The sequence below is a fragment of the Ornithorhynchus anatinus genome, chromosome 8 (assembly GCF_004115215.2).
Source record: "Ornithorhynchus anatinus isolate Pmale09 chromosome 8, mOrnAna1.pri.v4, whole genome shotgun sequence".
In the NCBI taxonomy this organism is placed as follows: Eukaryota; Metazoa; Chordata; class Mammalia; order Monotremata; family Ornithorhynchidae; genus Ornithorhynchus; species Ornithorhynchus anatinus.
The window spans coordinates 12,409,587-12,432,605 of NC_041735.1; the positions used below are offsets into that span (position 1 = coordinate 12,409,587).

The 23,019-nt window shown below is 46.2% G+C and overlaps 1 long non-coding RNA gene across 1 annotated transcript in view; it reads right to left on the reverse strand.

Moving 5' to 3' along the window:
- Nucleotides 1–8,688, reverse strand: part of LOC114813678 — a 223,803-nt gene extending 215,115 nt beyond the window's left edge. Inside the window, exon 1 of the long non-coding RNA XR_003761402.2 lies at nt 8,614–8,688. This is a non-coding gene — a long non-coding RNA (uncharacterized LOC114813678). The remainder of the gene's footprint in view (nt 1–8,613) is intronic.
- Between the last annotated feature and the right edge of the window lie 14,331 nt (nt 8,689–23,019).

The window sequence follows — 23,019 nt, forward strand, 5'->3', positions numbered from 1 at the left end:
ACGGATTATGAGGTTTTCTTCTCCATTAATTATCAGAGACAAAAGAGATGTTTGATGTTTAATGTCTTTCTCTTTTTAAATTCTTCCTACTTGAAGCAAGTTTTTGGTTGCCAGAGACAGTCACTGTGAAACTGGCAGAGCCATCAGGACCTTCAGCTTTCAAGAAGATAACATTCCCAGGGCCTGGGGTAGGAGGGGGGAGGGTGGTAATTGGGGGGGGGTATCCTCACCTTCAAGTCAAGGGGCATCATCGCCATGAAGACCACTGGGATTCTAGGAGGATTTGGAGAAGCTAGGTAGCCTGGCCTAGAGTGGCCAGGGAGCGTATCTTCCAACTCTTTTGCATTGTACTCTCTTCCAAGTGTGTAATCCAGTGCTCAATAAATACCATTGATTGAAAGGACACAGGCCTGGGATTGAGCAGATCCAGGGTTTGAGTTCCTGCTCTGTCACTGCTGTGTGACCATGGGCAAGTAACTTAACTTCTCTGGACCTCAATTTCCTCATCTGTAAAATGGGGATAAAGTAAAACCTGTCACCCCTCTCTCAGATTGTGAGACCCTTGTCGGGCAAGGACTGTATCCGATATATTTAGTGTCTACCACAATGCTTGGGACATAGTAAGTACTTAATAAATATCATCCTTGAGAACTTAGGAGATGACTCTTTCCTGGTCAGAGCAGAGGGGACATAGTCCCACTCCAGAGTCACAGATAGGAGTTCCGGCTTCTATCACCAAAACACTTAATATTGGCTGCCTAGGGAAAAGAGGAAGGGGCAGGTTGGGGCTAAACAGGATGTTAATTCTTTTAGACCCGACAGAAAACGCAGCTCTGGGTAGCATTTTTCCAAACTGCTAAGTGAAAACACAGACTTCCAGAAACTAAGGAGAAAGAGGGAGATTTGCCCTGCAAATGTCAGTGACACATGAAGACACAAAATGGAAAATAAGTGAAAAGCTAAACAGAGATTTCAAAGAGCACCAGATGCATCAGTTATTTAGTTAAGATGTTCAGTTCCAATTTATTCTGTTTTAGAAGATGTATGGAAACCACATTGGACTAACTGAAGTAACAAGAACCATATTTAAGGTACCTCACTTGTCAGAAATGAACAATAAATCCCTATCAAATTAAGAACTGAAATTGTTCTTTTCCCTTGCAGAACTTTAACTCCATGTTTAGATCATTTGGTATGGCTAATTTGAAACCTAGCAAGAATTCTGCAGAAAGTGGATTAACATCAGCACGGCCTAGTGGAAAGCACCTGAGCCTGTGAGTTAGAAGGTCTGGGTTTGAATCAACTGGCATACTGGACTGTCTTAGTCAAGTCACTTAACCTGAGAAGCAGTATGGCCTAGTAGAAAGAGCATGAGCCTAGGAATCAGAGGACCTGAGTTCTAATCCCATCTCCGCCATTTGTCTGCTGTGCAACTGTGGGCAAGTCACTTAACTGCTCTGTGCCTCAGTTACCTCATCTATAAAATGGGGATTAGAGCAGTGACTGTGTCCAACCTGACCACCATATCTATCCCAGTGCCCGGCACACTGTAAGCACTTAAATACCATTTAAGACAAAACAACAACAAAAAACAACACAACTCTTGGGGGCTCAGTTTTCTCCTTTGTAAAATAAGATAGATTGAAAGCCTAGTGTGAAACAGGGCCTATGTCCAATCTGAATGCTCTTGTACTGACCCCAGTGCTTAATAAATGCCATAATTATTGGCAGTTATTGAATTCTTCTCAGTCCGTGGCATCTGTTGAACTTTTGAGTGCAGAATGCTATACTAACTGCTTGGGCACGTTTCCCGCCCTCAAGAAGTTTGCAATCTAATGGGAGATACGGACAAATGATTTTTAAATAGGAGCAGGAGGAAAAAACAGGGTAAAAATTTCACAATGCACATATCTACACAAGAGCAGAGGAAAGGATGAAACTCATTCAATACGACGCAACAGTATGCAAAGCAGTGTAATAAGTGCTTGGGAGAGTACAATATAACAACAGACACATTTCCTGCCCACAACAAAGTCTAGGGTGTGAGCCAGAGGTGACAAAGTAGAAAACAAGGAATGAACACCAAATCCAAGAGGTGGTGAGGAGGAGGGAAGCCCAGAAGCTGGAGATTTTTCTGGTGATTTGTTACGCGGTGCATCTGGGGACCTTCCAAAAAATATTGTTGATTAGATTACGATAACCAAGTCCCATTTGTGGAGTCCCACTTCACATCACTTTTCTGACACATGTAACGAGGCAGTGAGTTAAACCCATTTTATAGATTAAGACCGAAGATCTTTAGGAGTTCCTGAAAGACTCGTAGGGAGGTACATGGTATGCTCCTACAGAAGCCATCTGATCTTTACACCCAAGCTCCACCAAAAGTGATGATTTCTGGCCCAGCCAGGATCCAGTTCCTGTTCTGCATTCCTTGAAATCTGCTTGTGGCACGTGAGTCGGTCACTTGTGCGCCAGAGGCTGGGAACTTCCCTGGAAGCCTCTTTTTAACAATTTGTTTGTACTTGCTCAGCAATTAAACATCTGGGCCGCTCCAAAACACAGATTCCAGTATGCCCAGAGGTGTTAGCTTAAGCGCAAAGAAAAGGTGTTTGTAAGTGATCAGGGTTTTGATTGTGGAGCTTCATAATACTTTCTCTGAATCTACCTCCTGTATCCTTTCCAACTCAATCTCTGGGCACAGTGTGTCTGACGGGTGGTGCCAGAAAGGGTGGCTAATTCCCCAAAGAACCAAGCTACTTTAGTCCCAAGGGTAGACAAACTGGTCCACGTAGACGTCGAAGGGAAAAAGGAATCCTTACGCTCCGTCGCCCTCTTCACACCCAGACAGCACTCTGATGGACAAGGGGCATAATAATGGGGAGGTTTGTTAAGCGTGTACTATGTGCCAAGCACTGTGCTAAGCCCCGGGGAAGATACAAGGCAATCAGGTCAATTGCAGTCCTGCCTTACATGAGGCTCACAATCTAAGGAGGAGGGAAAACAGATATTGAATCCCCCTACCTTTTTTTAAAATGGCATTTGTTAAACATTTACTATGTACTAGGCACTGTACTAAGCGCAGGAGTAGGTACAAGCTGAATAGGATGGACCCAATCCATGTCCCACCTGGAACTCAGTCTTAATCCCCATTTTACAGAGGAGGGAAGGAACTGAGGCACAGGGAAGTCAACAGACTTGTCCAAGGTCACACAGCAAATGAGTGGAAGAGCCAGGATTACAACCCAGATCCTCTGACTCCCAGGCCCATGCTCTTTCTCATTTTAGAGATTAGGAAACTAAGGCAGAGACATTAAGAGATTTGCCCAAGGTCACACAGGAGGCAAGTGGCGGAGCTGGGATTAGAAACAGGAAAATAGACAGCTGAATCACCTATGCAACCTAGCTGATGGGAGAAAAGAGCAGAGAAGGAAGCCGCAGTTGACCGAACCTCACGGTTTTTTTGTTTTGTATTTAAGGGCTTACTATAGAACAGGTATTATACTAACCACTGGGGTAGATACAAGAAAATCAGATTGGACACAGTCCATGTCCCACATGGGACTCGAAGACTTAATCCCCATTTTACAGGTGAGGTAGCTGAGGAACAGGAGTAAAATGATTTGCCCAAAGTCACATAGGAGATAAGTGGCAGAACCAAGATTAGAACCCAGGTGCTTCTAACTCCCAGGCCCATGCTTCATCCACTAGGCCAAGCTGCTTCTCTGAGGTCTAACAGGGAGCCCTGGGACTGCGGCCCTGGGCACCCCCGCACCTGTGAGGTCATGGCAATAGACCCCCTTGCCACCACTGGCCAGCAACGGAGACCTGCCACCCACCACTAGAGGCCAGAAGAAGGGGGGGGGGGGGGGCGGTCTAAAAAGTAGAACTTTCATTGCTTGAAAAATGACAGCCCAAAGTACTGTACTTTCTCCCTTTGCACCCCCCACCCCCTTCTCTCCAGTCTCTCCTGTCTGTCCCATCTTCTTCGTTTCACCCTACCCAGGTCCTGCCTAAAGTAATAGGAGGAGTAATACTATTTGCCGAATGCCCATTAAGGGTAAGCCACTGAATTAAGTGCTTGGGAGAGTCCAAACCAATGGAGGACACGTTACCTACCCTGCACTGGGAGAGACGGACATAAAAATACCTGTCATCAGAATAACAGAACACACAGCTGAATAAACAAGGAAGAAGAGAAACATGGCAGAAAGAAGAGACTGGTACAAATTGGGGTGTTGGAAACTCTTCAGGGAAGGCTTGTTGGGAGGTGGAATTATAGGAGAATCTGAATGAGGGGATGGCTGTCAAACTGGGGGAGGGAGGAAGAGTCCCAAGCCAGGGAAACAGCCTTAATGAGAAGCAGCGTGGCTCAGTGGAAAGAGCCCAGGCTTGGGAGTCAGAGGTCATGGGTTTGAATCCCGGCTCTGCCGCTTGTCAGCTGTGTGACTGTGGGCAAGTCACATCACTTCCCTTCTCTGTGCCTCAGTTCCCTCATCTGTAAAACGGGGATTAACCGTGAGCCCCATGTGGGACAAACTGATTACCCTGCCTGTATCTACCCTGGTGCTTAGAGGAGTGCTCTGCACATAATAAGCGCTTAACAAATACCAACATCATTATTATTATTATTAATGGAGGAGGGGAAGAGTATATTACAGCCTGGGGTCACACCAGCAAAACTGAAATCTTTAGCCCAAAGCACAATTTGGAAAATAGAAGAGCGCTAATTCAGAAGCCAAGTGCTACTTACTTTTAGGATCTATGCAGGGTCTGACACTCTGGTTTCTCCAACGCTGCTTTTGGCCTCTTTTGGCTTGCTGCTCAGGTGTCAGGTGAGGATCCCGTGCGAAATCTGATTACATCAACGGCCCCAGCCGGCTCACCTGGGACGGCTGCTATTGCTAGAGCAGGGCAGTGCTCATCGCAGCCACCAGGTGGCGGTGAAGAGCAGCCTTGAGCCCCACTACCAGCTGGGACCAGATCTCAGGGTCATTCATTCATTCATTCATTCATTCATTCATTCATTCATTCATATTTATTGAGCGCTTACTCTGTGCAGAGCACTGTACTAAGCGCTTGGAATGGACAATTCGGCAACAGATAGAGAAAATCCCTGCCCATTGACGGGCTCACAGGCTGATCGGGGGTTGCCACACCTGACCATTCATTCAGTCAGCCATTCATTCATTCATTCACTCACTCACTCATATTTATTGCGTCTTCACTGTGTGCAAAGCACTATACCAACCGCTTGGAAAGTACAATACAGCAATAAAGAGAGACAATCCCCACCCACAACAGACTTAAAATCCCAACTCTGCCCCTTGTCAGCAGTGTGACTTCGGGCAAGTCACTTCACTTCTCTGGGCCTCAGTTCCCTCATCTGTAAAATGGGGATGAAGACTGTGAGCCCCACGTGGGACAACCTGATGACCCTGTATCTCCCCCAGCGCTTAGAACAGTGCTCGGCACATAGTAAGTGCTTAACAAATACCAACATTATTATTAAAGCCTAGAGAGGGGGAGACAGACATTTCATTAATTCAGTCATATTTATTGAGCACTTACCGTGTGCAGAGGACTGCACTAATGGCTTGGAAAGTACGATTCAACAACAGATAGAGACGATCCCCACCCACAACAGGCTTAAAGCCTAGAGAGGGGGAGACAGACATTTCAGTCATTCAGTCGTATTTATTGAGCGTTTACCATGTGCAGAGCACTGTACTAAGGGCTTGGAAAGTACAGTTTGGCAACAGATAAAGACAATCCCTACCCAACAAAGGGCTCACAGTCTAGAAGGGGGAGGCAGACAAGAAAACAAGTAGACAGTCATCAATATAAATAGAATTATAGATATATACATATATATACGTAAGTGCTGTGGGACAACTGGTTCACCACACTGGGTTGGGAACACAATGGTTTACACATTCACCTGCCTGAAGATTGGGGTCTGAACTACAGTTCTCAGTCTGTCAAATCTGTCTTGATCAATCAAATGTATTTATTGAGCGCTTACTGTGTGCAGGGCACGGTACTAAACACTTGGGAAAGTACAACATAACAGAGTTGGCAGCCACATCCCCTGCCCCAAACGAGTTTACAATCTAGAGGGTGTCTTGAGCCTAGCTTTCATTTTTCTGGGGGTCAGACCTGGGTGAGGGAGGCCAAAAGTAAGTAGCTTCCCTAATCTAAAAATCAAAGACATATCGACTAACTCATTCAGCTATTTTGGAGACAGACTCAAGTCAGAAAGCCATGGAAGGGGCAAGAAGACCCTTGATTAAGGATGGAACCCTATCTAAACCACAAACCACCTGGCCCCAATTGGGCGAAGCCAGAACTATGTGATCTGGGTTACTCATCTCCCACTTTCCTCTATTCAAGAATATTTTGTGTCCTCCAGAAGGGAGGGTGGGTTAGGAAACTAGAGTGAGTAAGAATGGCATTTGAGGAGAAGTCACTGATTACCCTGCTTTGTGATATAAGAACCACAGAGTTACTCCTCACTCTTAAGGATTCTCTGCCTCTTCCGTGCCTCCTCGCTGCCAGCTCTCTTCTTTGAATTCTAAAGGAATTTCAGGCCATGACCAATTTATTGTAAATTATTCTTTGTTCCCATTAATCCAACTTTCAGGCACAATCCAAACTGTTCAAAAAACCCATTCCAGTTCTCAGAGAAAGGCTCTGTTTCTCTGCTTTGAAAAGCATAACTGGGTAAAATCACTAAAACCAAACTCTAAGGCAGTATTAAAGAAAAAGAAAACTCAACTTCCTCAGCATGTTTCCTCTGCTTTCCTCCTCTCCTACAGAAGACATGGCTATCTCCCGACTCCTGGCAGTCAGATATATGTACGTTTTACCTTATCAATCAATCAGTCCTATTTATTGAGCACTTACTGTGCACAGAGCACTATATTGAGTAGCTGGAAAGTGCTATATGACAGACTTGGTAGACATGTTCCCTAAATTACAATCTAGAGGAGGAGACAGACATTAAAATCAATTACCCATATAAATTACGGACATGTACACTACTGCCGTAGGGCTGAAAGCGGGGTAAATAAAGGGTATAAATCCAAGTGCAAGAGACTGTGCAAGAGAGTCTCAGAAGGGAAAAGGATTAGGGGAGTTGAGGGCTTAGTCGGGAAAAACCTCTTGGAGGAGATGTGACCTTATTAAGACTTTGACTCGATCGATCATTTGAATTTATTGAGCGCTTTGAAGATGGGGAGAATGATGGTCTGTCAGATATGAATGGGGGAGGAAGTTCCGGGACAGAGAGAGGACGTGGGAGAGGGATCAGTGGTGAGACAGATGAGACTGAGGTACAGTGAGCAGGTTGGAGTTAGAACAGTGGAGCGAACACATCTGGTTGTAGTAGGAAATCAGTAAGGCAAGATTGCAGCATAGCTCAGTGGAAAGAACCTGGGCTTGGGAGTCAGAGGTCATGGGTTCGAATTCCGGCTCTGCCACTTGTCAGCTGTGTGACTGTGGGCAAGTCACTTCACTTCTCTGTGCCTCACATCTCTCATCTGTAAAATGGGGATGAAGACGGTGAGCCTCACGTGGGACAACCTGATGACTTTGTACCTCCCCCAGCGCTTAGAACAGTGCTCTGCACATAGTAAGGGCTTAACAAATACCAACATTATTATTCTTGGTTGGGGGCTGGGCGGGGGGCAGGTGCTTGAATGCTTTAAAGCCAATGGCCAAGAGTTTCTAGTGGATGCAGAGGCCTCAGACATCTCAGAGGTCAACCCAGGGTTCTGGCTATCTTAATGAATCTTAGAAATGAGCGGAGTTGTTTCTAAGGCCTGAGAATTGTGGTTGAGGAATCAATAAATGCGTCCACAGGTTCCCGAGGAGTTTGCAGAGCATCATGAACCACTAGCTCCCCCTACCAGCTGCTTTCAGACCCACAAGTCAACAATTTGGCCTTGCTTTCTCTTGGGTTTGGAGAGTTTTGGTGTCCGAAGGCCAGAAAGTCAAGAGGACCTTGCAGGGGGAGAGAGAAGTGGCATATTTACCGGTCTGCTTGCTCTTTTGCTGATGAGTAAATGAGGGAAAAGTTTCACTGGCATTTGGAAGCAAGACAATGGAGAGAAGGAGACAGGTTATTCCCAGCGGAAAGTAAAAACCACTGGGTTCCCTCTTTCCCGGGGAACATTTCTCTGCCCTGCTCCCTAATGCCTGTCCTAGGGAACCTGGAAGAGTCTCCCAAATTTAGACTTGGATGGAGATTATAAGCTCTCTTAGACACATTTATTAATTCTACTGAACTCTCCCAAGTGTTCAGCACAGTGCTCTGCACAGAGTAAGCAAGTGCTCAACCAATACCATCGATTGAATGAGACATACTGGCCATGGCACCTGTAGAGACGCCGCAGGTTTTATCGGTGAGCCATCTCCTAGCGTGCCACACTCTTCACCACAGCTGTGTACCTCTCTACCGGAAGGGTGAGCAACAACACTGTCTCTCCCGGACCGGGCCCCATAGATTACCACACGACGCAAAAAAATCCCTGTTATTCGTGAAAAAGCAGGAATGATGTCAGTATGAGCAGTGCCTCCGGACTAGCCCCGTCCCACCCCATCCCAGTCACAGACCTTCTCTTGTTTTTTCGAAAGTGGTCACTGCCTCCAGAGCTCAGACGGAACCAAAGGCCAACAGGCGCTTCAGAAAGATCGAGTGGAGAATGAGCCTGACTCTGGGTCATGTGGCTGGACTCTGGGGGGAGGGGTGGGGCAGAGTGGGAGCAGGGCGTGCCAGCTTGGAATTGGACTCCCTCTCCCAGTCCCGAGGCCACCGCAATCTGGCAACCATCAGGATGTGTTGCAAGACTCAGTTTATACAATCCAGTCATTACCCGACTAGGGCTTGAGGCTGGGAGGGATGTTGTTGCTGGGGTGGATGGAGGCGGGGAAGGAACCAGGGGGCAACCCAACTTTTCTCATTCCCTAAAGTAAGAAACATTGGGCAGTATCTGGTTAATGCACCCAAGGGGCTAGTACACTTGGGGGTCTATAAACCTGCTCTCCCCTCTCAAGTGCTCAGTTCAGTACTCTGCCTATAGTAAGGGCTCAATAAATACCACTGATTGATTAATGGGGTATTTTTCTGACTTTCATACGCATCATAATGGTCTTATGGTTTTTAAAATTCCCAGTATCATTACAACAAAGGGAAGATCATCTATTGCTATCATTTGCTTCTTTCTCTTTACTACATTCAGGAGGTGATTGAAAATGCAGCTGTTGGCATCACAGTTTGCGAAGGAGTCTGGCCTAGAGGATTGAACATAGGTCTGGCAGTCAGAGGATCTGGATTCTGTGTGACCTTGGGCAAGTCAGTTAACTTCTCTGTGCCTCACTTACCTCACCTGTAAAAATGAGGATTAAGACTGTGAGCTCCATGTGGGACATGAACCTTGTCCAATCTGATTAGCTTGTATCTACCCCAGCACTTAGTACAGCACCTGGAGACCACTGTTCTCCCCAACTCCAAAATCCTATTAAAGTTATATCTCCTCCAGGAAGCCTTCCATGACTAACCTCTCATCTCACCATCCTCTCTTCCCTCCTGAATGCATCATCTATATGCACCTGAGTCCATATCCCCACCCCTCCCCACCGCTTAACACTTAAACTTAGTTATTTCTCGTACTATAATTTATTTTAAAATCTGTCTCCTCCATTAGATCATGTCTACTTACTTTACTGTATCCTTCCAAATGCTGAATACAGTCCTCTTTATGTGGTAAGTGATGAATCGTGACCACGGATTGATCGATGGATTGAACTGTCATTGGTATTCTTGATTGCATAACTCTTCCAGAGCACATTTCTGCATAAACTCCTTCCCTTTAAACAACAGATGGGCGGGCATGTCACAAGAGCTGAACTGGGTCGGTCTCGGACCAGGGCCAAGCAGAGAGTGAGGCTTTTATACAGACGCTCAGGTGACCCTAGGGGGGCTGAGGAAGTGTAAATATGTCAGTGCTGCGGCTGTCCTGGTACTTTATTGTCCCCTACTGTCACATAGGTGGTGAGAAAGCAGATGTTTGGAAACCATGGCAATTGTGGAAGACGCTTGGGCGAACATTTGCTCTATTGCTTTCAGGCCTCAGTTCCCCCCCTCAACATCACCAGGCTTAGAACAGGGCAAATTAAATGCATTAGGCGTCAGGATCTCACCGACTTGAACTCAACTTGGAATGCCACTGATATTCACAGCAAGCCCGTCCTCTACTGAGCAAGGTGTCTGATCTGTTGGGAAAGAAATCGCTTCCTCTCGGTGTTTGGGAAGCCAGTGGAATGGCCGAGATGCTTTCAGAAGGAAAATACCGCACACGCTTTGCAGAGTAGCTGAGATTTGGCCTTTCTGAAGGAGAGTATGAGACGTTAGCCTGAAGACAGCTGAGGAATTCTCTTGGGGAGCCAGACTGATCTTAAGGTGGATTTAGCTGGTTTTAAAGCAAAAAATGAGGAAGAGTAGAACGTTAACAGACTCTGAGGCCAGCAGTGTTAGTCTTTGCTTCCCATCTGTCAGGTTGCTTTGTGGAAATTGTTAAACTCCCTCTTTCCTGCCAACGCAAATGGTACACAGTTGGGTAAAGATTTTTCCTCCTCTCTCTGGATAGAGTTATTATGTGCCATTTCAGCCTCCTTCTGACAAAGTACATCACAAAGAGGTGAGTAGTGTCAAAGCCGCTGTATTGAGGTAGTACAAGGAATTCATGTATATTTCAGGTTTTGCCATAGAAATTAGCCCATGACCTTCTATACGCTTTTAGGAAACAGTTTATTTTAGTGTCTGTCTCCCTTGTAAAGTAGGGATCATAGCTACTAATTCTATAATGTAGTCTCCCCAGTACTTAATGCAGTATTCAAGCCCACAATAAATACAATTTGTGATGTTCAGAATTTAGAAAAGCAGTGTGGCCTAGTAGATAGAAGGGGGGCCAGGAGTCAGAAGGTCCTGGTTCGAATCCCAGCTCAGCCACTTGTCTGTTGTGTGACCTTTGGCTAGTCACTTCACTTCTCTGTAAAATGGGGTTTAAGATGTGAGCCTCATGTGGGACAGGCACTGTGTCCAACCCGATTTCCTTGTATTCACCCCAGAACTTAGTACAGTGCCTTCGACATAGTAAGCACTTAACAAATACCATAATTTTTATTACTATATTACTTAGGGGGTGGCAGAGGAAGGGAAAAGGGGGACAGTAAAGTCATTCAGTTTTGCTCCTTATTGGCAGATGTGGGCAAAGATGTGGTTTGGTGTTTAGGAGGTTGAAACAGATGACTAATGTGAGGTTTGGGGAGTCTGTGGATTTTATTTATCTGGTTATTTCCTGACCTAATTCAGTGGGGTAGCATCCATCCACCTTGATGTAAGAGAGGAGGGGTGTGCTGGACTTGGTGGATTCTGGGTCTGAGTCTCCTATTTAAAAGTAAGACTTACCCCAGTGCCCCTAGCCATGTTGGGAACAGGAAAAAAGGACTTTTTTGTTTCTGTCAAGGGAAATAAATGGGTTCCCAGGAATTTCATCAACTACCCTTTTTTTCTTTCCTCCAAGTGTCAGGGTAAGAGACATGTTGGTGTTTATATGTGGTTTTTGAGACTGAATGGATCTACATTCACCTTCTGAGACATTGGGTCACTGCTGAGCCTCAACCGTAAGTACTTAATACAGTGCTCTGCAAATAGTAAGGGCTCAATAAGCACAACTGATTAAATGATTAATGAGCCCAAACCTCTTCCTTCTTGGTCTCCAAACACCTATAGAAGAGCAATGGGATGGTTCCATTCTCAGCACCCTCCAGAACATCATCTGGCATTACCCCCGAAACCAACTGAAAATAAACCTTGACTTCAGAATAATCCCCTGGCCTCAAAGTTGCACGTTCCCTCTGCCACCTGATAACCCTTTACCTCCTTGTACCCAGAACTACATCAGCCACACCTTCATGAAGCTCCAAGGATATGACCGCATTTTAACTGACAAAGGCTCTATTAATTGTTCCTGTGTTCGTCTTCCCCTTAGAATATGGCCTCCTGTAAAGCAGAGGCTGTCTAACTGACTTTTCTCTACGTATCCCCTAACACCTAGTAATGTCAGTTCTTGTGTTCTCATTACATACTTTGGATAGAATGCTATTGAGGAATTCAGGATCTTTCCACAACGCACATCTTGTCTCCCTTGTCACAGTACAGTGTGGTTCTGGAAGGAAGAGTGTTGCACAAATGTACAATGATGATGGAGGTGAAAGTATTGTAACATGAACTTTTGCGATAGTACTTCAGGAACATAACCCCTGAGTGACAAATCTGACTGTTTGAGGTTTTGTGCCATGAAGGAGCTCAGTAAGTTGGGGGTTAAGGAGAGAGGAAAGAAAAAGCTGGGATAAATAATACAAACGTAAAAAATTCTGTTTGCAAAAATAAACATAGAAAACTCACTATCTGAACAGATCACAGTATTGAAAGGCCTCCTGGGACCGAACCGAAACTCCCCTCAGCTCAGCACTTAGTGTTTCCAAGTTTGAACCCAATGTGCTAAATACCACAGGCAACAGTAAAGAGTCACACTTCTCCTCAGGAGGTAAAGCAGACAGGTCTTTGGATTGGGTGGTGGTGGATAGGAAAAAGAAAGCCAGGCCTCCGCAGATCCAGGGTCACATGGTCTCAAGTTCCGTCTTCTACTCCCGGCCTCTGTCTCAGGGGTGGGTCTTTGGCTCCTGTGGTGGATGGAGCCAGAGAGGGAGAGGCTACAATCAATATCCTGCCCGGCGCCCCAGGAGCTCAGGTGAGCGGGACGGCATTTTTCAACCTGAAATGTATTTTAATGTCTGTCCCCTCCCCACTTTAGACTGTAAGCAGGGATTGTGTCTATGAAGTCTACTGTGTGGTACTCTCCCAAGTGCTCAGCACAGTACTCTGTGCACAGAAAGTGCTCAATAAATGCCATTACTTGACTGGTATGGTCTTGGGCTTTTGGTGCCATCCACCGAGGGAAGCGGAACTTTGGCGTCTATTAAAAACAATAATAACGGTGATGTTGGTTAAGAGCTTACTATGTGCAGAGCCCTCCATTAAGTGGTAGGGTTGATGCAAGTTAAGCAGGAAGGACACTGTCCTTGTCCCATGTGACACTTGCAGTTTAAGTAGGAGGGAAAACAGGGATTTCATCACCACTCTACAGGTGAGGAAACTGAGGCACAGAGAAGTTAAGTGACTTGACCAAGATCATATGGTGGGCAAGTGGCAGAGCTGGAATTAGAACCTAGCCTCTAAGGTACCAGGCCAGAGGAAGACGGTTGTTATACGAAATGTGTTGTTTTCTAAAAGAAACTGACCCTGCCCTACCTTCTTCCTAAAATCAAACCATCCTTTTACCAACCCTCACTACGACCGGTTAGAACAGATGCTAAAAGCCTGGGACAGACACAGGTCAGTGACCATCCCTGCTAAGCCAGAGAATGAGGGGAGGGAATGTGTCTACCAGGTCTGCTAATTCTGTTGTAGTGTACTCTCCCAAGTGCTTAGTACAGTGCTCTGCACACAGCAAGCGCTCAATCAATCAAGCAATGGTATTTATTGAATGCTACGTGCGGGACACAATATTAAGCTCTTGGGAGAGTACAGTACAACAGAATTAGCATGCATGTTCCCTGTCCATAATGAGCTTACAGCCTAAAGGGGGAGATTGATTGATCGATTAATCGATTGATTGATTGGGATGCTGCAGCGTAGGAGAGTCGAGACAGGGTTGCCGCTGCTGCTGGTGGTGGTGGTGGAGTTTAGGGTTCATTTCTGTGCCAGCAGAGGTCAGTAAGCACATCTTCTATGAATCAAAGTTTGGCTCCGAGGCCCCGGAAGGCTTGAGGGAATTTTTGAGACTCCACAGGCTCCGGGAGGAGAAGCAGGGGATATCTGAGAGGAGGTTCCAGGTGGCCTCCTGGGCTGAAGAGAAACAGTTAAAGATTGCCAATTGACCCGGACTTCAGGGTCATTTTCGGGGCTGGAGAACAAATATCCCCCCTCCAGTTCCCCTCACAGGCTCAGGAGAGTTGCCTCTCTCTCTCGGCTTTCCCGGGCAAGTGGACCGACAGAGGTGATGCAAGGACAGGCCAGCTTCCAACCTGACAGAAGTGTAACATTTTATTCCTATTAATAACAACAACAACAAAGAGCCTCAGAGGTATTGAAGTCAAATCCTTTGATCTATTCGATGTCGGCAACAGCTGTTGAGTCTGGACCCTGCTGTGGGGGCCCTGAATCTCAGTGAAGTCCTTGCTACAGACATGGAGGACTGAGAAACTGGCAAGCTGCTTCCCCGCTGCTCAAATAAACTGTTTTTATTTTTCCCCTCATGGTCACCAGGCCATTTCCAAACATCAGGACGTGGAATTCAGAATTCAGTTAAGTTGCCACGGAATTTGGGAGAATTTTTTTTTTCTCTTTCCCTCCATTGCCCCCTTTCTCCTCCCCCTCCTTGATGTTGTATGGGAGATCTTCTTAATCTGCAGGTATTATAATATTGCTATTGTTTTCAGCGATTGGGTCTTTCCTCTTTACCCCCAGGTCCCCTCTCCCTGCCCTCTTTCCGGCAGCTCTGACAGGGGGGTGGAGGAGAAGGCAGGCCAACGGCATTAATGAATATGATTTTACTCAAGTCAAACCGGAGTTTACTGTGAAAGAGAATTGCAAACTCTCGGCTCTCCTTCCACTCCCTAATGTGCAGAGCAAATGTATGATGCCTCCAGGCTTTGGACAACCAGAACGGCTTTCAACTTCTTCATTCCCTATGAAACTGTTTTAAAGGAGTCTGTGAGAAGACTCCCCCACTCCCCCTCCAAAGTTGGGGAAGGGAGATTGAAGGGAAACAGCTTAGATTAATTCTCTTTTGTTTCACTCATTTAAAAGAAATACTAATAATGATCATTTAAGTGGAAACATGAAGTGGACTGCTCCCCATCTGTGCTTTCCCGTCGGCCTCGCTGGGCCTTGAGAGGTTCAGCCCCCTGACTTCCCTTCCGCCACCCCACCTCAGAACAAGGGTGTCAGGGATGGCACAAGGCCGGTCCCTCCGGAACGGTTTCTGATGAGGGTCCTTCCTTTTTCAGCTAGGCTTGTGACGGCAACTCCCAAACACAGACAGTGTCTCGTTCTCGTGCACCCAGATCAACCCTCTGAAAGTTTGAAGGTTTATGTGTAAATTATTGCCAACTTCTCCTTACCCTAAAGAAGAAGTTGAAGTGGGGGGGGGGGCTTAATTTATCCCACTCTGGGCTCAAACATTCTGGGGTGACCAGTTCTGCTCAGCAAACAGGAACTCAAGCACAGACCCGGGGAAAACAGAAAATATACAGAAGGAATAAAGCAAATCTCAGTACTCTTCTATTCTCTGTAATGCATGCAGGGGCGTTGGCACCGGCCTAATATCCACCAGGAGGCATCAGAAAGTGCAGCGAATCCTTCTGGGTCAGAGTTTTCTCAGTGCAACCAATATCGGTGTTTTTACCTGTCTGGCAGAAAGCGGCCGCACCTTTTTATCCGAGCCTGTGTCCAGGGGCAGGAGGGTCCAGGGTGACCCACTGCAGGCAGAAGCTGCCCTAGAAGGCCCAGGGCAGTGAGTGATCTGAGGGTCAACTGAATGTCCCCACGACTTCTGAACTTAGGCTGAACCTAGATTAGTGTTTCCATCCATTTTTTCAGAACAGCTTCACCAGATATGCCTCACCCCTACTGGGTTGAGAATTGGGGAGCCGGCTCTTCTCATGGCTCTTCCCGTAATTGGAAGTGACCTAAGTCCCAGATGTACAGCCAGGCTAATGGTCCCATGTCATCTTAGGAACAGCAAGCACCATCACCCCAGCCAGCAGTGTGCTCAGTGGAAAATGGGGAAGGAAGAGCTTAAGACTGCCTAGAGGGTTTTTTTTTTTTTTAAAAAATAATAAAGTTAAGGCAAATTATTTGATTATCCCCTCTGGGGGCAGTCGCTTTTGAGAGCTATTCCCCATGGAGGGGTGCTTGGCCAACCTTAGGAACTCTCTGTGGAGAAGCACAGCCTCCTTACTCAAGTTGCCCTCTGTTCCTTCAGGATGATTGATCTATAAAGAAGTTCTCTCCAAAGCGCAAGGGAGGCCCAGAGTTCAGGCCCGATCTGGGCCAAACCCCAGAGGCTTGAAGAATCCACTAACAGGACTGGCTACTGGAGAGGCTGGAGTCTTTAGATTGTGAACCCCCTGAGAGACTGAGATCATGTCTGATTTCCACTTGTGCACTTTTTCCAGCATTTAGTACAGTGCTCTGCACACAGTAAGCACGTAATACATGCTATTAGTACTACTTCAACTGTTAAGTTGCTGCCATTAAGGAGTCCTGCTGTTTATTCCCGTGAACCAACTCCCCATCCCATGATTCCCACTTTTGGCTCTTGTGCACACAGGGGCTAGAGGACAGACTTTTCCCTGCTCTGTCTTGTGCTGGCTAAGCCAGTCTGTTTTCTAAACCCACTCCTCCCCTTCCTTTCTGTGGAAGAGGAATGGAGGGGGTGTAAGAATTAGGCTATAATTATTAGTTCTGATAATAACAGAGCACTCGCACTGGTTTTCCTTCTACCACTAAACCAAATGTTCAAAACAAGCGATGAGATGAGTCAAGTTCAACTACACTTGGCAACATCCAGGGTCACTAACAAGCCATCGATTACCCAGTACTGCGTTCCTCAGCAGAGATCAAGGACATCTCCAGTCCATCTGCCGCTGTAATTGTTTCAGCAAACTTCTTCCCGTAACTGGGCCCTGGCTTTCTCTCTAAACATTTGACAGGCATCCAAATGGGACCCTTTTAAAAGTCTAGCCCTTCCCCAGTTTGTTGTTTCTTTAGGGTTTATTGTTGGGTAAACTGTTCTGGGAGGCCCTGCCATGGGGCCTCTGGCACGGAGGAAGGGTTACAGATATTGAATGTAGGGGGCTGAGAACTGTGTGTGAGGGGCAGTGAGAGCTATGCGTGAAGGGACGTCAGAGCTGGGCCTGAGGGGCAGCCAGAGCTGCGTGTGAAGGGCAGTGGGAGTTGGGTGTGAGGGACAGTGAGAGTTGTGTGAGGGGCAGCCAGAGTTGTGTCTGAGAGGTAGCAAGAGTTGGGTGTGAGGGGCAGCCAGAACTGGGCCTGAGGGGCAGCCAAAGCAGTGGGTGAGGGGCACTAAAAGCAGTTTTTGAGGGTCAGCCAGAGCAGTATGCAAGTGGAAATGAGAGCAGGGTGTGAGGAACAGCCAGAGGTGTGTGGGGGGCAGCCAGAAGTATATGTGAGGGGTGGCCAGAACTGGGTGAGAGGGGCAGCTAAAGCAGAGTGTGTGGGACAGGGAGAGCTATGTGTGAGGGGCACTGAAAGCAGTTTTTGAGGGGCAGCCAGAGCAGTATGCAAGTGGAAATGAGAGCAGGGTGTGAGGAACAGCCAGAGGTGTGGGGGGCGGGCAGCCAGAAGTGTGTGTGAGGGGTGGCCAGAACTGGGTGAGAGGGGCAGCTAAAGCAATCTGTGAGGGGGAGTGAGAGCTACATGTGAGGGGCAATGAGAGCTGTGTTTGAGGGGCAGCCAGAACCGGGGGTGAGGGGCAGCTGGAGCTGCTTGTGCAGAGCTTTTGTTCCTCAAACCCCTTCTTCCCTCAGTAGGGTCACTGGGACAACACAACTCAGCTATACACCCTGTTTGATATGGATTCAACCCCAAGCACCTTAATTTCCAATATCTTTATTTTAATATCATTTATAGATCCAAAATCAGAATACCTCCACAAACCCAGTCCTCCCTGTGACTTCCCTATCACTGTAGAGAAACCATTATATTAGCTGTCTCACAAGGCTGTAACTTCGGCATGATCTTCAACTCATCTCTCTCCTTCAGCCCACATATTCAAACTGTCATCAAATCCTGTAGGTTCTACCTTCACAACATCACTAAAATCCACCTTTTCTTCTCCAGCCAAACTGTTAGCACCCTGATCCAAGCACTTACTATTTCTTACCTTGAAATCCCTCCCGCTTCATATCTGATGATCCACCACTCTCCCCACCTTCAAAACACCCCTAAAATCACATCTTTTCCCTGACTAAGCCTTTATTTAGTAGTAATAGCAATAATAATAATAATGATGATATTTGATAAGCACTTACTATGTGCCAGACACTCTACTAAACGCTGGGGTGGCTACAAGCAAATCGGATTGGACACAGTCCCCATCCCACATGGGACTCACAGTCTCAATCCCCGTTTTACATAGGAGATAACTGAGGCCCAGAGAAGTTAAATGACTTGCCCGAGGCAACACAGCAGACGAGTGGCAGAGCGGCACTAGAACCCATGACATTCTGACTCCCAGACTTGTGCTCTATCCACCAGGCCAAGCTACTTCCCTATTTCCCCACCTGCCCTCCCCTCTGAATCGCCCATGTTCTTGGAGCTGTACCCATTAATCACTTGATATTCGTCCTTCTCTCAGCCTTACTATACTTAGATATGATGATATTATATACACGCCATCATGTCCCCTATTTATAATATATTTTAATGTCTTTCTCCCCATCTAGAACGCAGGCTCCTTGAAAGCAGGAATAGTGTCTACTAATTCTATTGTATTGTACTTTCCCAAACACTTAGTACAGTGTTCTGCACACAGTAAACACTCAATAAATACCATTAATGGGTTGACTGATTGAGCTGGGTGCAGGGCACTGAAATGCAGTGCAAAATGAGCAAGTGATATATTCCCTGACCAGGAGGACCTTCCACTCTAATGGAAGAGGCAGAAATCAAATAATTTTCAGAGTACTCAAATAATTGAATGTGCACTTGAAAAAGCACATATAGATAAGAGTTGGGATGGCTATAAGTAGGTGCATACGTGCAGAGGTGGAATGCTGGGAATTAATCAGGAAAGGCACGCTGGAGGAGGTCCTCTAGACTTTAAACTCGCTATAAGTAGGGAATTCATCTGCTAATTCTGTTGTATTGTACTCTCCCAAGCGCTTAGTACAGTGCTAGGTACTTGGCAAACAGTTGATTGAGGTGCAGTGTCAAGTTGTCTTGGAATACAAGAGCACTGTGGTCAGGTATATTTGGGGTCTGACTTCCCACAACCTCAGCTGCTGTTGTAATCAGAACCCAGATTCATGGGGAGCTGGGAGGGGAAATAGAGGCTCAGAGCAAGTAGAAGTGATGGAGTGCCCTCCCAGAAAATTGCTCTCAGTTTGTCTGGCCTCGGATGGAGTCCCGCAATGAGGGTATATGACATCGTTCCATGGCCTGCTCCTCTAATGCTTACAAGACTGGAGGAAAGAGCAGGGACCTGGGGGCTGGGGACCTCGTTTCCTTACCCATCTCTGCCACTTGTCAGCTGTGTGACCTTGGGTAAGTCACAGCGTCACTGGGCCTCAGGTTCTTCATCTGTAAAATGGGGATTAAATCCCTGTTCTTTCTTCCCCTTGGACTTTGAGCCCTTCTAGGGACAAAGACTGTGTCTGACCAGATTATCTTGTACCTGCTCCAATGCTTAGTGCAATGTTTGGCAAATAGTAAGGGCTTAACAAATATCATTATTAGAAGACAAAGTGTTTCCATAGTTTTTCTACTGTAGAGGCTTTAAAAGTCTCCTCAAAACTTCTGTTGGCTATTATCAAATCTCCAGATGGCATAATTATTAGCTCTTCATCATTGTGGACTCACTCTTGCATCTAAGATGTCATATCCAAACTCCTATTTTTAGCTTGTCTGGGGAAGAAGTGAAGAGCAGAGTCCTCTTGAAAGCTGCCGATGAGCTCGACTATCTTGAAAGGTCCCTTGCTCTTTCCGCTAGGCCATGCTGCTTCTCTGTTCCTTTCGGAACTATATTACCCACCCACTCTCTCCATCTTCCACTCCAAGAGGCCAGGAAGAACTGGCAATTATGCCCAGACTTAATTAATTTCCATGCCTTAGCATGATCCTTTTCTCATGGACATTTTTCCCCATTCTATGCCTCTGGCTCAGCATGCCAAATTGCTCTGAGCTCAATTCTCCCCTCTCTGTCGGGACACGCATCTCCTCGGGGGCAGAGAAAGAAATCTGTTCCCTCTGCTCCTCTCCCTCTTTCTCTCCAAACTACTGCCTCCTAAACCCAGTTCAAGGGGATGGAGAATAACATTTCAGGAGTTTACAGCATTATACAACAGCCACATAGAAAACTACCAGTGGAGGGGTAAGGTAGCAAGCAGGTAAAAGGGGGTTATCATCACCAACACCAATTTACTGGGTGCTCCCAGAGTGCCCTGGGTCAGGCCCTCATGGGTACCTAGAAAAGAACAGGCAAAGTAAATAATAACTGTGGTCTTTGTTAAGCTTCTACTATGTGCCAAGCACTATACTAAACCCTGCGGTAGATATAATCAGGTTGGGCACGGTCCCTGTCCCACATGGGGCTCACAGTCTAAGTAGGAAGGAGAGCAGGCAGTTAATCCTCATTTTACAGATAGTCTCCATTTCTCTGAGGCTCAGCGAAGTTCAGGGATTTGCCCAAGATCACACAGCAGACCAGTGACAGAGAATCCTGGTCCTCCGATGTCCAGGTCCATGCTCTTTCCACTAGGCCGCTCTGCTTCTCCTTAACAAATTATCCTTAGGAAGAAGCTTTTTACCTGGGTTTTTACCTTTCCATTCCAAAGCCCATAAAGGATGCTAGATTCTATCAAGTCACTTTTCCTTCCTTGCAGGACAGGATCCCCCTCACTGTTCTCATAAAACTTTGTAATCTTCTGAGTCTCACACAATCCAAATCCCCGAGATATTAAAGGATTCTCAAATGTACAGCCAGGAAGGCATTAGTGGTGATCAGACTCTAGCAGTGGGGATGTGTCACTTAAAAAACCAAGAGAGAAAGGAAATGCATGCCGTCAAGGAAAAAAAAAGAGGAAAAAAACAAGGTCTAAAACGGAACTCTTTCATTGAGTAAGTAGACAGACAGTATAAAACGCATCTATCATCCAGACACAGATTGTAAAACGACGCACTGGAGTTTGTTGGGAGAGGAGAGGCTGCCAGTAAAAGCCTGCAAATCACTCATATTCTGTTTCATGAGCCAGTCTGCAGGGTAATTGCAGAATTGAGTTCCAGTCATCAAAGAGGACTTGGTTGGCTGTCAAATCAGCTCCTCAATTTCTCCAGTACTTAAATGTCCAAGAGGGTGGTCAGGAAGAGGTTTCGGGGGAGGGTGGGCCTTCTATAGGCTTTCAAGGGTATACATTTCCTTGCTACTCATAAAGACATGACAACTAATCTGGAGAACGCCCTGTTCCATCAGGCAAGTGACAATTGACAGGACCGATGCATTTCTGCGGAAGCTTCGGGACCTGTCAGAGGGCCCAAGTAAACAGCCCATTCCCCTGCATTAGGTTGCCCAGGCAATCAGAGGAAGACAAACAAGCCACTTCAGAGCGTTAAAATTCTTAGGCAGTTGAAGGTCTCCTTTGGCCAAGCCTGTCAGCATCCTTCCTTTTTTCATGTGCCATTTTGTTCTGTAATGGGATATTTTGTTCTGAATCTCCTTCCAGAAAATCTGTACCTATAGTGATAAACCCAGTTACTCATGGACTTGATGACCAGCAGAAATATGAATATGACAATCATTCAGTCAACTTCAAACCTCATTTTAGTGATTAATTTTCCTCCCTTCTGCATCACCTACGCACTTGAGTCCATACACACAAGTATTTAAGTATCACCCCTCCTGCCACGATACACACACAGAATTCATGAATAGATAATTGTGTTGTTAAGCATTTACTTTGTGCCAGGCACTTTACTAAGCACTGGGGTAGATACAAGGTAATGGGATTGGACACAGTACCTGTCCCACATAGGACTCACAGTCTTAATCCCCATTTTACCGATGAGGCAACTGAGACACATGCAAGTTAAGTGAGTTGCCCAACATCACATAGCGGATAAGTGGCAAAGTCAAGATTAGAACTCAGATCCTCCTGACACCCAAGGCCACACTCTATCCACTGGATTACGCTACTCAGTTGCCTTTCCTACCTGTAATTTATTTTAATGTCTGCCACCCATTAATTATAAACACCTTGTAGGCAGGGACCATGTTTACCAACTGTACTGTACTCTCTCAAGCACCTAGTAGAGTGATCTGCACAGAATAGGCACTGCATAAATACCACTGAAAGACTGACTGATTTTTGACCATCATTTCCCTCACCAAACTTTTACTGGAGCTTATTAACGTGACACTTATTGCCTGATTTGAGGTTAACTTCTTAAACCCCAATTTGTCTCCTTGGGAGGGGAAAATTGTTTGAACGTAAGAAATGAAATAGCCAAATAGGGAGAGAAGAAAGGGGCCCTGATAATCAAAAAGATTTAGAAACTCAAGAGACGGTTGAAGGAGTATATGTCCCCATAAAGTTTTGGTTCCCAGCGTGGCATGGCCTAGTTGAAAAGAGCACTGGCCTGGGATTCAGACTTGGACTCTAGGGTTCTAATCCCAGCACTACCACTTGTCTGCTGGGTGACCTTGGGCAATTCACTTGACTTCTCTGTGTCTCATTTTCTTCATCAGTAAAATAGGGATTCAATACTTCTTCCCCCTCTTACTTAGACTATCTCTATCCACTGGGCCAGCGGCTGCCTAGAAGCCAAGAACCAAATGTTCAACTGTACAAACCACCCTAGGTACACTTCTGCATCGGCCAAATCCTACCACATGATCTATCCTTACCAGTTCCTGAAGCCTAATTCTGCGTCTCTGAAACTTCCCCAATCACAGGAATTTCATGAGATTAGGCTGAGAACTCTTCAAAGCAAGAATCAGGGTTTCACTGGTTTAAAAGGCTGGGAATTCCTTCTGCCCCAGAAAGAGCTACCGATCCTTCTAGACTGTAAGCTCCTTGAGGGCAGAGAATGTGTCAACCAATCCTATTGTATTGCATTCTCATAAGCACTCCAATACAGTGCTCTACACACAGTAA